This window comes from Dermacentor variabilis, chromosome 8 (assembly GCF_050947875.1).
Source record: "Dermacentor variabilis isolate Ectoservices chromosome 8, ASM5094787v1, whole genome shotgun sequence".
Lineage (NCBI taxonomy): Eukaryota > Metazoa > Arthropoda > Arachnida > Ixodida > Ixodidae > Dermacentor > Dermacentor variabilis.
This window is the reverse complement of record NC_134575.1, coordinates 20,874,000-20,890,229: the sequence shown is the minus strand read 5'-3', so window position 1 is coordinate 20,890,229 and position 16,230 is coordinate 20,874,000. Positions and strand designations below refer to the sequence as shown.

The 16,230-nt window shown below is 47.0% G+C and overlaps 1 long non-coding RNA gene across 1 annotated transcript; it reads right to left on the bottom strand.

The window, feature by feature from the left end:
• Window positions 1–3,018: 3,018 nt before the first annotated feature.
• Window positions 3,019–14,793, bottom strand: LOC142589792 (uncharacterized). Its single transcript, XR_012829939.1, has 2 exons — window positions 14,547–14,793; window positions 3,019–3,184 (listed from the first exon to the last, which is right to left on the bottom strand). It is a non-coding gene; the product is annotated as an uncharacterized LOC142589792 (long non-coding RNA).
• Between the last annotated feature and the right edge of the window lie 1,437 nt (window positions 14,794–16,230).

Here is a 16,230-nt window from a genome sequence, read left to right as displayed (position 1 = left end):
TCCGCAACGACACGGGATACCTAACACTATCTGTACCAAGATCATGATCACTCAATCACTCAGTAACTGCGATTCGTAACAACACCTCGGGTTTCATTTCCTTTCGAGCATTCAAAGTCATCCACAAACAACTCAATCATTTGAAGTTAGTGTGGGTACCCACTCATTCCGGCACCCTGGTAATGAGGCCGCCCACCTAGCTGTCCGAGCAGCAAGTACCCGGAGGTGGGCTTGCCCGACGGGGTTGACTGACATGAAGGTACCCACAACTTTAACGAAATGACCATTTATTACCGCGAATCGAGGCAAATATATCCATCCGCGCACAAGACATTGACAAGAATACCGGCTACTAACTTCAGGAGAGTACAGACTAGGTCTGCACTTAGTCCAAAATGACTAGCTGCAATGACCGGTGGTGAATATTCACCAAACTGCAAACACTGTAACTGTCCCTGGCGGATCGAGAACACATCTTGTGGGGATGCCAAAAAACCGTCGCCCGAGAGAACTCTTTAGGCGAGCTCCTTCACGCGAAGAGTGGGAGATGAAGACGAAAACTTACAACCCGGAAGACCATAACTGCGAGTCTGCCTAGTTGGAACAGATTCATCTTAAAACTGTTTGTGCGCAAACAGGGACGAAGAATCCGGGCAACACAAGGAAAGCGTTAGTCCTTGCGTTGCCCCTATTCTTCGTCCCTGTTTGTTTTGCGCACAGAGTGCCGGAAGACCAGATACTGTTAGCGGAATGGGCTGATAGCGTCGCGGCGAAGCAGACGCCACGCTAGCCCACACCACTGGGAAAAAAACTCCACTCAACCTTGACAATAAAAGCTTTTCTCCATCTCTCTCTCTCCACTCTGTGCAGAGCGGCGGGCGAGGAGGAGATCAAGGCACCGTAGCAGCTGCCGGAGAAGAACGCCCCTCCTCCCTCGCCTGAGCCCTTGTATCTCGTCTGACAGCAGAGGGCACGCATCCGGGCCGCGTTCCTCGCTCGCGCACGCGAGATGGAACCGCGTTCGCCGGCTTACGCTCACACGCTTTCACTCATACGGAACCTCACGGCGACGGCGATGGCAGAAATCCGCCAGCGAAAAGTTCATATAATTACTATCGCAATAAAAATTTAAGTGTTGACTGATTTAGGCATGACACAAAGCAGCACATTCGCTGTAGATATACTATATTTATTCATAACAACATAAGTTGTTCTTTTGTAGGTGCCTCGGGGAAGTGATGCTACTGAAGTGAGCTTGTGTATGCAGTTCTCGCGGACGTCTTTCTTCCCGATATTTGTCTCTTTGTTTCGGTTGGTAATAGACTACATGACTGCAACAATAGATGAGTGAGGTCCCTCTGCGTACCTTGGACACTAGAAACCCCAATTTCCTCAAAGATCACTTTAACGCTGTAACGGTAAAGCTTCACTACATTTCTCTAGTTCATAAGTTTGCACGTTCCGGCTTTCAGGGGCACACGATGCTGACCGATATTGTTTTCAAACTTTGTTGATCGCTTGCATTTTCCACGATGATTTCAGTCCACCGCCTTTGTAGTATAATGTGGTCATAGCGTCGCCGTTGTTTTACAAAATTCTTGTGGTACAATTACCGTCTGATAACTTAGGAAAATATTCCGAGGGGAGTATTCCCACAATCAAAAAAAAAATCGTGGAGACCCCACGCACTGTGAGAAAAGGCAAAGGCGACTCTTTACTCGATCGCCTAGGTAAAACCGTGGAACACAATCGTAGGCAGTTAGTGGCTTTGCCTTGCGTCCAGCGAAGCAGATTTCTGAAGTTAACTTGCCCCACACCATCATTTACCATGAAGGTGGATCTTCCACATATAAGACTGCTCTTATAAAGTCACTGAAAGGAAGGCTGGCGATAATAGCTTACACGAACTGCAATCAAATAGATGCTGCTGCTGATGATGATCTGCATCACATCGTATGCACATGCGAAATTAAAGCTCATTTCCAGCTATCTCAATATAGTAGTAGTAATTTGGGCGAGTAATGTGAGATTTGACATTGCATAAATACCGCGCAGACACCAGGACTACGACAGGAGTCCGTGTTGTTGCCTTGCCTCATTCCTCCTAACAGCTAGGTTTTTTCTGTCAGCTTATATATATATATATATATATATATATATATATATATATATTGCAGCAATAACAGCATATGAGGGCATGTACGCATAACGGCGCACATTTACGTAAACGTGTGCATGATCATGAGCATACATACGTGAATACACCGCGAAACCGACAATCGCAATATCGTTTATTGCATACCACTTCATTAGGATTTATTAAGATATTCAGAATAGTGGCTAGCCGGGATAGCTGGTAAGAACACATTCTTTTCCAAACAGCGCAATTAACGGGATACAGAAAGAGGCCTGTATCGTGTGCCTCTTTCTGTGTCCCGTTATTCGCGCTGTTTGCAGAAGAATAAGAGATTCGTTTGTACCTTTTATTCAATTTTATTTTTTTCTGTTTCGCTTTACAATTCCACTTTTATCCCCATTGTTTCTTTTAAAACCTAGCTTTTAAAATTTGCGATAACTATCGACGTAAAAGTAGGGAAAACTCACACAGAGCTGCAGAATCCAATGTTGCTAAGTCATGCGAATATGTGCAATAAAAACAATCCGTAAATGTTTAGATGTACTTTGTGCTTGATGTCCTCTAGTGAAAGCGCTACAATTTCTCTTTAATATCATCAAATTGTTGGGTTTCCAGTACCGGAGCTCACAGTATACTGTAAGCTCCTGTTCTGCGAGTGCATGGCTCCGTATTAATTTTTAACAAAGGGAATTCTTTAACCTGTTCCATAAGCGTGTTGCACGAGACGTTTTTGCATTGGCATTTATTGAAGTTTTGCAGGGCGGCAGGAAATTAACGAAACGACAGCGTGCTGTGCATTGAAGCACCACACGGCTAATTAGCAGGCACGGTTTATTCGCTACTGGTCTTGACCAAAAAGAGAAGTGATTAAACAACTGAACTGTACGTAGGCGCAGCAACGCAGGGTGCATTGCCAATTTTTATTTAGAAGATTTATCCTTGTGTGGGGCAATTGACAGCAGAACCCTTGATGGTCTTGAGGCGCAAGAAAGCTCCAGATCTACCGAAAACGGCGTTCGTTTGTCATCCTGCTTTAGCGACCACCAACTGCAATAGATAAGATTCCAAAGTACTGCACTTAATAATTCGCATATAAGTGCATGGTGAACATAAAACATACACGAAAATACAAGGTACATGTCATTTGGTCTCATAAAATATATAATATTGCTACTACAATAATTTCTACAAGCTGTTTCTGCAAACGGGAAGTGCGTACCAAAATCTGAAGATAAGGTTTCAGATTATCCCAAAGACAGGAATCGAGCGGACAGAGGCCAGATGACCTAGCCGGCCACTTTACAGGCCTGTGTCTTCCAATCTATTGCGCATGACAAGTCGCATCCAGTCAGTTTTGTGCTCGGCTACTGCTTTGTGCGGGCGCTCCATCTTGCTGATACCACAGAAGTGGAAGCCGTGACAATGGGGCTTCGCTGAAAAACTCATCGACCACTCCTTCACGGATTTTCTCCGCGTAACGCGGAGTGACTCAAGTGACTCAAGACAGGCGGTGCGAAACTTCGCCAAAGGGCGAATCTGCAGGGAGGCTGAGCGCGTACTGCGAGCGGTAAAACTAGACGAACGAAAAGTACGACTCAAGTGGTTCCCGGCGCACGCGGGCGACGCGTCGGAACGCAATGAGAACCATAACGAGACGGCACACGCCGCGGCGCGAGCGCTAACCAACCGCGCCCCGGCGACAGACCGTCCGACATGGTTCGGAACCAAGGACCGCATGACGGATTACAATGAAATCACGAAGGCCTACCGCTTGGCTCGCAGGACTCTTCCACCCCCGCACCCGAGACTGAGTCGAGCGGAGGCGGTAGTACTGAGACAGCTCCAGACCGGATCGCTACCGAGCCCGAAACTGTTAAATCGCATGTACCCCGAGACATATCCGACAGATATGTGCAGAGTCTGCCGGAGGGGGACCGCAGACTACACGCACATCTTGTGGGACTGCATTAAATATCCAGAAGACGCTAACTCAAGAGCACTCCCACCGCGGCTCGAGGCAGCCGCGAAGAGCTACGACCGAGACGATCAGCTCTGGGCCGTCCAGCAGGTCCTCGAGGCGCTCGAAAGGCACGGACCCAGCGAGCCGGCAACGGCGAGCGGAGACCCGCGCCGTGTAACGGCACCTTCGAGGATGACGTAGGCCCTCGTCGGGGCGCGCGAGCGCCCAACTGCAGGCATAATTAAAGTTTCTCCAATCCAATCCAATCCGCGTAACGCGGCCCAGCCAGTTTGTGATCGAAGAAGATGGGACGGATAATAGCACCAGCGTAAATTCCGCACCACACATTGAACGATCATTGGTAATGGTGCCGATTGTGCTTTACCCAGTGTGGATTGGAGTCCCTCCAAGTGTGTACACTATGCAAACTTACCTGGGCGTTTCTGTGAAAATTGGCTTCGTTTGTTCACATGATGCTGCTCAAATAGTCCGGTGACTTGTGAGGACCGAATTCGAGAAATCTAAAAAATCTACAGGTCCCTATTTTCCAAGCATTGGTGTTGGCTAAGATGGTACGGGTGAAAGGTGGTCCAATAAAATCCTCCAAACTGATGACTTGGAAATTGGTACCAGGGCGGCCTCGTCCCGCACGCTAGTATGACGGTTTGATGCCATAAATGCTACAACATCTGTGCGTAGGCTAGGACTCAGAGATTGAGTCCTCCGCCGCTATTTTATGAAGCTGCTAGTTTGTCTCAGCTTTTCATAACTTATGATGATAGTCAAAGTGTTTGGTCTACTGCCACAGTTCCATGATTCATATGAGGCATGTTTTGTGACAAAAAAGTAAGAAAACTATAATCCGTGCAATTTATCTACGCTAACAGCTATAACAGCTTGTTTCCTACCAACACCTAACGCGATGTGTTACTTGAGCCGGGGCGCGGCAGATAAGGAACTAGCTCGATCGCGATGTCCTTCCTTTATTTTCTTTCTTTTGTTCCGGCTATCTCGGAGGGAGCCTATTCGAGGGCGCTGATCTATGATACGTGTAGGACCGCAGTCACGCGGTATTTTCCATATTTAGCAGGGTTTATTTATCAGTCGGAAAAATTAGTGCGCCATTTTCACGTCACTGAAAACACCACAGTTACATGGGCTATGGCAAAGAAGTCCGACACGGCTGTGGACGACACGAAGGACGCCGACAGGAAGAGGCAACAGCCTAGGCTTAGCCAGTCACACCAGGAACAGCGTCTAGCCCGATCCTCACTTCAAAAGCGCTGGCGATCCGGCTGCGGAGCTCTGCACGGCGCATTTTTCTTGCTCACAACTTCCCCTCTCGCTAAATACGGAGCCACACAGGAGGCCTAAGGCATTGTGAGGACGAAGGGCTCGTGATACGGCTTGAGCCGATCTCCGTGCTCAGTTTAGCGGCCTCTGCGACGGAGGTACCTAGGGGGCGTCAGAACTCCGATGACGTAGTTCACCGGAGAAGTTTGCTGTAGAACACAGTAGGGCCCGTGGTATCGAGATACAAACTTGCTAGGAGACACCTGGTGCCAAAGTAGGAGGCTCCCACAACCAAACGAGAGCGTCAGGCGGAAACTGGTGGTGAGGGCGCCAGTCGTCATTGCGAAATTTCTGTCGCACATGTTATTGCGTTGTAAGGGAGCGAGCTAGTTGCCGACATTCGTCTGCATACCGGGCGGCTTCGGAAACCGGTGTACCCTCTGGTAAGTCGGGGCGGTAAGGAATAATAGTGTCAATGAGAAATGATGGTTCGCGGCCATATAGAAGAAAGAAGGGAGAAAAGCCCGTCGATGACTCGGGTGCCGAATTGTAGGCGTAGGAGACATAGGGAAGGATGAGGCCCCAGTTGATGTGGTTGGAGGCGAAATACATCGGAAACTTGTCACTAAGAGTTTGGTTAAAGCGCTCTGACAATCCGTTTGCTTGCGGGTGACATGCGGTGGTACAGCCATGAATAACGCGGCATTCAGCGAGAAGTTCTTGAATGACATAGGCCACAAAAACGCGGCCTCGGTCGCTAAGAAGTTCGCGGGGAGCGCCGTGACGTAGAACGAAGCGTTGAAGCAGGAAGCAGGCAATTTGACGAGCCGTCGCGGCAGGTAGAGCGGCCGTTTCTGCATACCTAGTGAGGTGGTCTATAGCTACAATGACCCAGCGATTGCCAGCAGCTGTGTATGGCAGAGGTCCGTATAGGTCTACCTAACCCGGTCAAAGGGTCGCGAAGGGCACGGCGAATGTTGCAGTGGTCCAGAAGGACGGCAAGGATCAGACTTGCGGCGTTGACATTCTATGCAAGAGCGAATGTATTTTTGCACAAATGTGTACATTCCACGCCAATCGCTGGTCTCTTGAAGAGACCAGCGTGTGCGCACTGAGAGTCTGGGTGGAAAGCGGCGCATACGTCAGTGCGGAGCTGGCGGGGTAATTCAACCAGCCATTTGCGGCCGTCGAAACTTTAGTTACTGCGATAGACGATTCCGTCGCGCACGGCGAAGTGCGATGCTTGTCGACGTAATGTTCGAGATTGTGGACGTGCAGGTGAATCAGAGATGTAATCTATGAAAGATGAAATCCAGGAGTCCTTGCGCTGCTCCAAAGCCATGTCGACAGAAGCGAATGGAAGAAGTGGGTCGTCTAGAACGGAGACACTGAAAATGGCGGCGTGGACAGGCGAGCACGAAAGAGCATCGGCATCGGCGTGCTTCTTTCCTGAGCGGTAGACAACGTAGATATCGTACTTTTGGAGCCTCAGTGCCCACCGAGCTAGGCGACCGCGGGGATCCTTGAGAGACGACAACCAGCAAAGCGTGTGGTGATCGGTAACGACATCGAAGGACCGGCCATACAGGTATGGACGAAATCTTGTAATGGCCCAAATGATAGCCAGATATTCTTTTTTCGTGACTTACTAGTTCGCTTGAGCTTTCATAAGAGTGCGGCTCGCGCAAACAACAACATATTCTTGGCAACGGGACTTTCGCTGGGCGAGCACAGTGCCAAGACCAGCACCGCTATAAGCCATGTGAATTTCCATGGGTGCAGTTGGATCGAAATGGCGCAGTATCGGTGGTGTTGTGAGCAGGCGACGTAGCGTTGCGAAGGCATCATCGCAAGCGGGGGGTCACGCGGAAAGATCGGGGTTTCCCCGAACATGCTCTGTCGACTGCCATAATCGAAGCGAAATTTCGAATAAAGCGGTGCAAGTACGAGCAGAGCCCAATAAAACTGCGCAATCCTTTTAGAGACGTTGGCCTCGTGAATTCTTTAACATCACGGAGCTTAGCGGCATCAGGGAAAACGCCGTCCTTCGACACATATACGAGAATTGTCAGCTTGCGGGCCCCAAAGTTACATTTTTCAGGTTTAGTTGGAGGCTAAGGTCACTTAGACAGCGTAAAACCTGCTCCAAGTGATGATGGTGAGTAGGAAAGTCTGGTGGAAACATTAATACATCATCCAAAATACATAAGCACGTGTTCCATTTGAGGCCTCAAAAAATCGTGTCCATCATCCGCTCAAAAGCCGCGGGCGCCATGCAGAGTCCGAATGGCATCACAAGAAGTGCGACACGGCAGTGGATGACAAGAAGGCCGCCGACAGGAAGACGCAACAGCGTAGGCTTAGCCAGTTACACCAGGAACATCGTCTAGTCCGAGTCCCACTTCAGTAGCGCTGGCGATCCGGCTGAGGAGCTCTGCACCGTGCATTTCTTCTTTCTTACAGTACCTTCGTTGTGTCTACAGATGCCTCATTGATACTTCGGTAATTAGGAGAGAACGTCTCGAGTTAGACAATGATTTACAGTTACCTAAATAAATCTTAGTAACGAAAAAGTTACTGGCATCTACTCCACTGTACTGTACACAATATGGACTTGGTTTTCTCGGAGTAACACATTGCTCTTCTTTTTTAAATTTTAGCGCGTGATAGTTAATTCGGACACCCTGTATACATTTATGACCTCTGCATGCATGCAACGATGTTGCCATCCCTATAGATGGTGTGAATTATTATAAGCGACTTTTTTCAATAGCCGTAAGCATTGCTTACTGAAACGAGAAGCAATACTAAGACACGTATAATTCACGTGTATTTCACACGCCGTTGATAAGAGTCTGCCAAAGGGGTCACTGAAGTCCATACGTTTCCTTCAGGGTCAAAAAAGCACACAAAGCTACTTGAATCGAGGTGAACATGAAGCAACATAAGGCTATCCATACCTTAAGATATAATTGGTAATTGGCTACATCGTTTTCCTTCAAAAATATAATAAGCTTTATTCTGTGCATATGCTTAAATATGTTGTGTATGTACATGATGTTTAAAGTGGATAATTAAAGCATTGTTTAGATAAGGAAATACAGATGAGGCAGCCGCCGCTGATGCTTGTAATACGCCTGTCCTTATAGTGACAGGATTTCCAGAAATAATAAGAAAGTATGAATTACAAGCTCTACAAGTACGTGCCAACAATGAAGAAGTAAGCTATTCGCACAATAAAATTTTAAGTGAAAAGTTCGAGGCAACTCGAAAGAAATCTGAGTTGATCTGAGTGACAAAACTGGCAATGACACTTCAGGTGGTAGGGTAGGGCAGAGGAAGTTACGATATGTGCGGGGGGCGACCGTGGCCCCTCCGAAAAAGTCCAGAGGGGGCTCAGGCCCCAGAGTCGCCCCGTAGTAGGTGCCTATGACTGCGTGGGCACGTGCGTCTCAAGCATTGTGGCCTAAATATTAGATGACAATGATCCGTTTCTGGTTAAGGAACCTTTCGCCATTATGCACTACCTTTCTCAGTATTTTGACGTTTGGTTTAACTCTATGGCCATAGATATTAAAGACTTGTATTGTGAGGCACTCTTAGTTCTAACTGAAGAAACTATTTTCACTTCTGGTGCTTTGGCGTTGTACTATTAACGTGGTGTTTCTGTTGCCGGTTTTATCAAATTGCTTTAGCTTTACCTATCCTCAACTTTCGCCGAATGGAATGAGACAGTTTTCATGAAAAGAAAGCTGGATATATAGAGGGTCTTCTATCGCTCCCTATTTAAGCGATTAATTTTTGGCTTATCCAGAAAAGAACGTCCAGTCACGGCTGGGCAGTGAAAAAAGGGAAAGCCTTTTGTTTTGTGCATGATTTTCTGGTTCTGCTTAACTGTGAGGGCAGCTGTGTGGCGTCCTCTGTTCGGCAGACGTTGGCTCTGTTGAAGGAATGCCTAGCCCGGCTCTCATTGATGCATGGACTTCCGTAGAATGGATCCCTTATAGGTTTCCAGATGTGAAGCTATCCAACACTCGGCATTCTTTATGCTGGATTTATGAGCCGCGAGCCAATAAGCCTCTAATTTTCTATGAATACGCCTATACAGAACTGATTAAGAGAGGTATCGTTCATACTTGCTTGCATGATGCACTAAAGAAGTACTGCTATAATTTATTCGAACTTAGTTTCAGTTCACAAATCGCTAACTTGAAGGCGGCTGGGCACCCTGGCAGTCTTCGTGCCTCACTCTCAGAGAAGTTGTGAAGCAGGTTAGGCATTGATCCTCAGAGGATCGAGCCCCAGGTACATGACCTAAGAACTAAAGTGGCTGATCTTCCGTAGATCCATGGGATATCTCACAAATATAAGAAAATAGTTCAAAGAGGAGGTGTGGAAGTAGTATTTTCTGGGCCTAGAATGCATACACAGCTTTCCGTTAGAGCTAATCATCTTGCTAAACAACGTAGTTCTTGGAGTATCAATCCCAACAAAAAAGCTTGCAGATTGTTCGAAAGGTGCAGTTTACAAAATACCCCTGAGATGCGGTCTGTTTTATGTAGGGCAGTGAGGTGGATGTCTAAATGTTAGACTGCAAGAACATAGCAATAAAATGCGCAAAGGGCGAGAGAGGTTTCTAGGTGCCCATTGTGCATAATGTGGCAGTACTCCGTTCTTTGAAAAGACAAGTACCCTGGCTAGGCATCCTAATGAAAACACTAAACTTATCATTGAAGCAGCGGTGATCACTAAGGGTGTCCGGTTAGTAAGCCGTCAATTACGTTAACAGATATGTAACTTGCTTTGTTGAGATCGCACATGCGCTCTGATTAGTCTTTAGATAGGCGGTTATGGTTATTTTGAATTTTGAATGTGTACTCATACTGGCTTTTCACTTGGTGTCTTGGTTATATAGGCTTGCCATTCGAAAAAAAAATCAGTTGGAAGTCGGCGCTTGTCGTCGTCGTTCGTTCGGTACTGTTGTCTATGTAGGGGCTGTAGTGAACTTTGCATTGGAGGTAACGCCGGTTCGACCAAATCTCCAAGGCGGTTTGATCCCCACCAAAGGTAAGGGGTCCGAATACCTTAATTAACTATATATTCGTTAAATTTCCTTAACACCGAAGGTTGTGCTGAAGCGCCTTCTTCGCCTCGGCTTCACGCTTTCATATAAAGGAATCGATGGCCTAAGAGCCATAATTAACACAAGATGTCGAGGTTTTTACTTCCAGTAAAGGTCGTGGATTCTAATTATACTCGCCTTAATTAACACCACAGGTAGTGGGTTCTAATTCCACCAAATGTAGTGGGTCCTAATTAAATTCACCTTAATTAACGCCACAGGTAGTGCGCGCTACACCCACCAAAAGTTGAGTGTTCGAATCGTTGTGAATTTTGGTGGCATAACACCGGACATGAGATTTTTCGTCCCATGAGCCGTCTAAGGCTTTCGCCTTTATAAGGAGACTGGGGCCACCATCGCCGGAGGAGTCCGTGATGCTCCGGTCCCAGCCACCATGTCAAAACGGGTGCCGAAGCTCTCCCTACTTCCCGCAAGCTTGCCGGGCTACAATATAGCTTTTGTCATTTTTCTTGTAACGGATTGTATGGAGGGATCACAGATGGATCGATGTATGGTCGAACAAGGCGAACCCAATTTTAATATTGATTAGCGGATATTGATGTGCTCACCGAGAGTGGTTTTGGCGGCGCAATTACCTAATATTTTAGTTCTGTTGTACAAGAATTCAGGCTTTAATATAACCACTGGAAGTATAGTGGAGACTATACTACCTAATAGTGTTGGGCAACAACAATGCCATCACATTACGCTGAACGCAATGATAACACACATTAAATTCGCAGAAAAAATAAATATGAATACAAAGGAAAGCGATAACATTCTTTTGTAATCTGCCTCATATCCTTTTATCGCCCTTTACATACGAAGCCTTAAGGATATACAGCAAGCACACACTGTGACAATCTCGCTACCAGCAACAGTGCTGAATACACAGATCTAGACAGCTAGTATATCCTAATGTATACACAGCGTCCCATTTGAGAGTCCCTTGCATCCCCCAATATCCTTAGAATTCTAGCTTCAACTTTGTTGCAACGGCTATTCATAAAGCGGCCACCTTCTACTCGATTGTGTGGGTTGCACATAGGGCGACATTTTCTATTCTATTTAAAGCAACATACCTTGACACATTCATCTTGTGGAATTGGTCGCGAATGCACACATACCGATATGACATGCATGGTGCCGAGGATGTCTGTTCGGACCAAAACCTAGCCCAAAGAGCAGCCAACATCTCTTTATCATGGCGAATTACACATATCACAAACTTCTGATTTCAGGATCATTTCCTTCACTGTATATAGAGGACGAAGGCCTTTACGAACGATCTCCAATTAAGCTGCCTTGTGCCATGGGACCCCACCTTAAGCCAGCAAATTTTCTAATTTCATCACACCCCTTTGTTCTCTCTCGTACAAGAGATACGCTTCACTTCCCTTGGCACAGATTCTCGAACTTTAACAGGCCACCAGATAATTGCCCTACCCATTAAATGGGCTGCCCACTTTAATTAATGAGGCGAAAGGTCCTTCCTTTCGGCAGCATAGAGGGCCGTATTCTAAGACCATTATGTAACGATGTCATGTAACAGTAATATATCGCTTATATTTCTGCAACTGGTGCTACCTATGAGCCTTACATTGGTACCGTTACGTAGCGAAAGGAAGTCATTACTCGATTCTGAATGTGTTGCACACGCAGATGCCGCTGTTGTCCAACCACGCATGACTGAATCGGAACTCTTCTGAGCCTCACGCGTGCCGTTGGAAGAGGTTTAGCTCGGCAGTACGTTTGCCTCTTCGAGCGGGAGTGGTGGCTTTAAGGAAGCTCACTATACTATAGTGGGCGTATTCTATCGACCCTAAACCAGTTTTCATCACGAGTTGTAAGGCTTAGAAGTAGCAAATTTCTTTCCGACATCTGACGCTTCCTTGGCCATGGTGCCCCATTGTCTTCGCGCTTATGGTCCAGAAATAGCATGAATAGGCTGAGGCCAGAAGACAGAGCCATGCGAAGCCTCACCCAAACACTTTGACTACGATGGTATCTGTCGATCTCCATAGGAAGCGAATGCGCTGGAGCCCCAACTATTTACAAATGCGGCGGGCTCGTGTGGCGCCGGGCAGCTGCGAGTGTCATCAGTATGAGGTCATTTCTGTACCCAAGCACCCCCGCCCTCTTCTATAAGAAGCAAACGGGTCCGCCACTAATAGAAAGGGAGAACTATTGCCAAATTGGACCATGAGACAACTAGCTGTAGCATGAGTTAAGCATGTAATCGCTATAATGGGTGACTAAATAAAAAACATGTATTTGGTTACAGCCATGCTGTAACACAGTGCCCATACTTCATTTGGAGCAGGCACCAGACGCTTCAAGCAACCTCACTGCGGCAGCGTCCCTGAAACAACCCGCCGGGAGTTTTTGTTTTTGTGCGACCGTCTAATCACGTAACTGAAAGAAATGCAATGTATTCCAAGAAATATATCATACGCATCAAAACTCACGTGAAACAGGTTGTGGTGGCATTTATTTTCGGGTAAACCCTTAGGTCAAATGCAGGCCAAGAGCGAACTGTGGGCGTGTTCGGGAAAATTTAGCCTAAGGAGAACATCTTGTAAAGCTCAATCAGCACTACCTATGAGAGAACAATCGAGAAAAACGGAATTTTAGAACGCCGATGCAAGGCCAGTGGCTTGTCGTACAGACGCAGACAAAATATTTCTAAGACAGTAGCAGTGGCCGACCTGCATTAGGTTGCCTTCTAGTAGCCACGGAGGTCACGTATAAATATAGATGTACATGCGTGCAACCTGACTCTTACATTGACTTCACACCACTCGATCGCTTTCTTTCCCGTGAAGAGCAGTGTTTTGTATCGCTTCTGCGTGTATTGCTCGCCAGGGAATTGGCACTGACAATTCATACGCTTCGGTAACACATGGGAATGTGTAGGTGTGCTATCGGCACCATTGCGCTATAGCGAGATTTCAGCTGGAGAAGGTGCGATCCACGCTCCCGTCCATGGGTAAGGAGACAGACCATGCGGTGTGGATTCTCTGTGAACGCCAGCTGGCGTTCGTACGCGTTTTTATTTCTACCTTGCCATGAGGCTGCTTGATCACAGTGTAGCCGGCTCCCTTGTTATTTTAACACGATAGCGTTAAGGACCACGTGTCGCTAAAAATGTGTCGCCGGATATCATTTCGCGAAAAATCATTCCTAACCACAACCACACAGGCCCTCCGCGTGGCGCTTAGGCATTACCGAACTAATCGAATTCCTCGAAGTAAAATGCATCCGAAAAATTGTAAAGTACAACCTAAAGGCAACTGTTAGACATAATAGCCCCGCATTGTAATTTCAATATAGAGGAAACATAATTCTTTCACGCGGAAACTCAAACACAAACCCCTTTTGCTGCGTTTCTAGCGTTCATAGAGGGGCGCCGCCCGCTCGGTTCTTTGTAACACCATCCAGAACGCTGGCCTCCGCGTATCCGCAAGAAAGCGGGACAATCAGTAAGGGATCTTTCAGTGCTATCGCGCTCCACTATTAAAGGCGATGCTCAAGCGCCCTCCAAATTTTTTGTGCACATCCGAACGTTTCTCACATCCCACGCAGAAAGCAAGCCAGGTTTTTGTTAGATTTCTCCAGTCCCTCTGTCTTGTGTCAGGTTACGCTTATTTTGTTTTTGTTCGCTCACTGGTTGCGCGGCAATTACCTTATTCTGATGCTTATCGAAGGGCCCGTTAATAATTTAGCACGCTGTGCAGATAAAACATGCGGAAAAGGCGTTTGTGAAATAGGCGCAATCAAGGTGCAATCCACACCTTGCGGAGAAGCTTTCGGGGAGAACCCTACGGGCAGGAAAATTTATTTTTTGTTCACCTTTCATTTCCTTTTTTGCTATCATATGATGTTTACCCTTAATATTATTATCATCTTAGGTCTCATCACCTTGAAATATATTGAGTTATATTGAGTTCCGAAACGCCTCCCTTAGACACATTTCTCTCTAGTCAGTTCTTCCACCTATACAAAATTTTTTAAAATAACAATTGTACTCTTACATGGCCTAGGGTTTGGACCTGGAGGCCTCCTCGTTGGTGTTGGCCGAGTCACTGGAGGAAAAGGTGTGGGGCGTGCATTTCCATGGCTTTTACTACGCTTGTAAATATATGGAGCTGCAAAAACATATGACCATTCTTCCCCTTGCATCACTAACACTAGCAAGACAAACATGACTGCAACGAAAGAAACAGCGAAGGAGTTTACCGTTGCCATTGTTAACTACCACTGAATGCTGAACGTCACCGAGTATATATGTGCGTCGGAAGACAATGAACAAAAAATAGACCCTGACATTTCATTTATGCACGTAGTTTGGCATTTTATTCCTGTGGTTTTCTATCAATGCCTTGCGCGCTCAGTAGCAGTTTCGCTTGACCGTTAAATATACTCGTTCGGTGTAAAGAATATAGAAATTTATTTCGCTAGAATAGCAGCTGGGGGGGGGGGACTTGTTGGTTTTCCATCCTGGTGTTAACAGCGCGCAATGTAGACAGAGACGAGATGAGAGAGGAGACTAGAAGACGACACCACAAGCGCTGACTATCAACAACGTTTATTTTGAAAGAAACACGGCTTCTTATACCATTGCCCACACGTGTCGCAGTCACGTGATCGCACATCATATGACACATTCACTTTTTTTCGCATTTAAGATAGTGGGTGTACGCGCAAAAGCTCAAGTTCATTTTTTTTGTCAGTAACAAGGACGGCGTGCTAACGCATTCGTCACGAAGTCTGGTAATATCGGCTGCCTCAATTATCTCCCGGACCAGCTGGTCATTGTCTTTCTTCAGCACTTCACAGCGTCCGAATTCTGCGACGCAGGCTTTGGAGGGGCAATCCCTGACATGTATACCTAGATTCGTGTTAGCTTGCTCGACGCTAAGTTTGCGTTCCATTAGTCTTTCGTTTGTGCATCTCGAATTTTGCCCTACATACCTTTTTCCACATTACAAAGGTATTGAATACACGACTGCTTCTGTGCACTCCACAAAACGATTCTGGTGATTTAAACGTGCAAAACTTATCTCACTGCTTGAAAAAAATTGGGCACAAAGCTGGAGTTAATGTAGTGCTTACTGCCCCGGAAAATCTGAAAAGCCTCTGCCGATGCGTTAATGCTGAAGAGCCGATAAACCAGCAAGGGTCACGTATAGATCACCAGAATCGTTTTGTGGAGCGCACAGAAGCCGTGGTGTATTCAATACCTCTGGAATGTAGAAAAATGTATATAGGGCCAACTTCGAGATGCACAAACGAAATGCCACGTGATCCCCTGCGGAGAAGCTCTAGTCGCAGGTGCGCTACCTCTGAACCTCGCCTCTGTGGTACCACGTTACTAGGCGACGGTAAGTAACGGCTAACTGTAGTCCGACGTAGCGCGAGCGCGCGCACACGTTGCGCCAGGTTGGGGAGAACAAAAGCGTCTATAATTAGGCGGATAGTTTGACGCACTTGCGCAGCCAACGTAACCCGATGCAGCTAACGCGCTCCGACGCGCCCGGCGCTGAATGACGCTCGCCTACGCGCCGATAACGTCGGAGACGCATAAGGGTGCATTTGCTTGCACTTCGTCGCTCACTCTCGTCATGGATGGCATGCCGGCTGGGCGTGTGCTTGGCGCGCGTGCACTTCAGCGCAAGCAACCGGCTGGATCTGGTCATCCAGCAGATATAGCAAGAC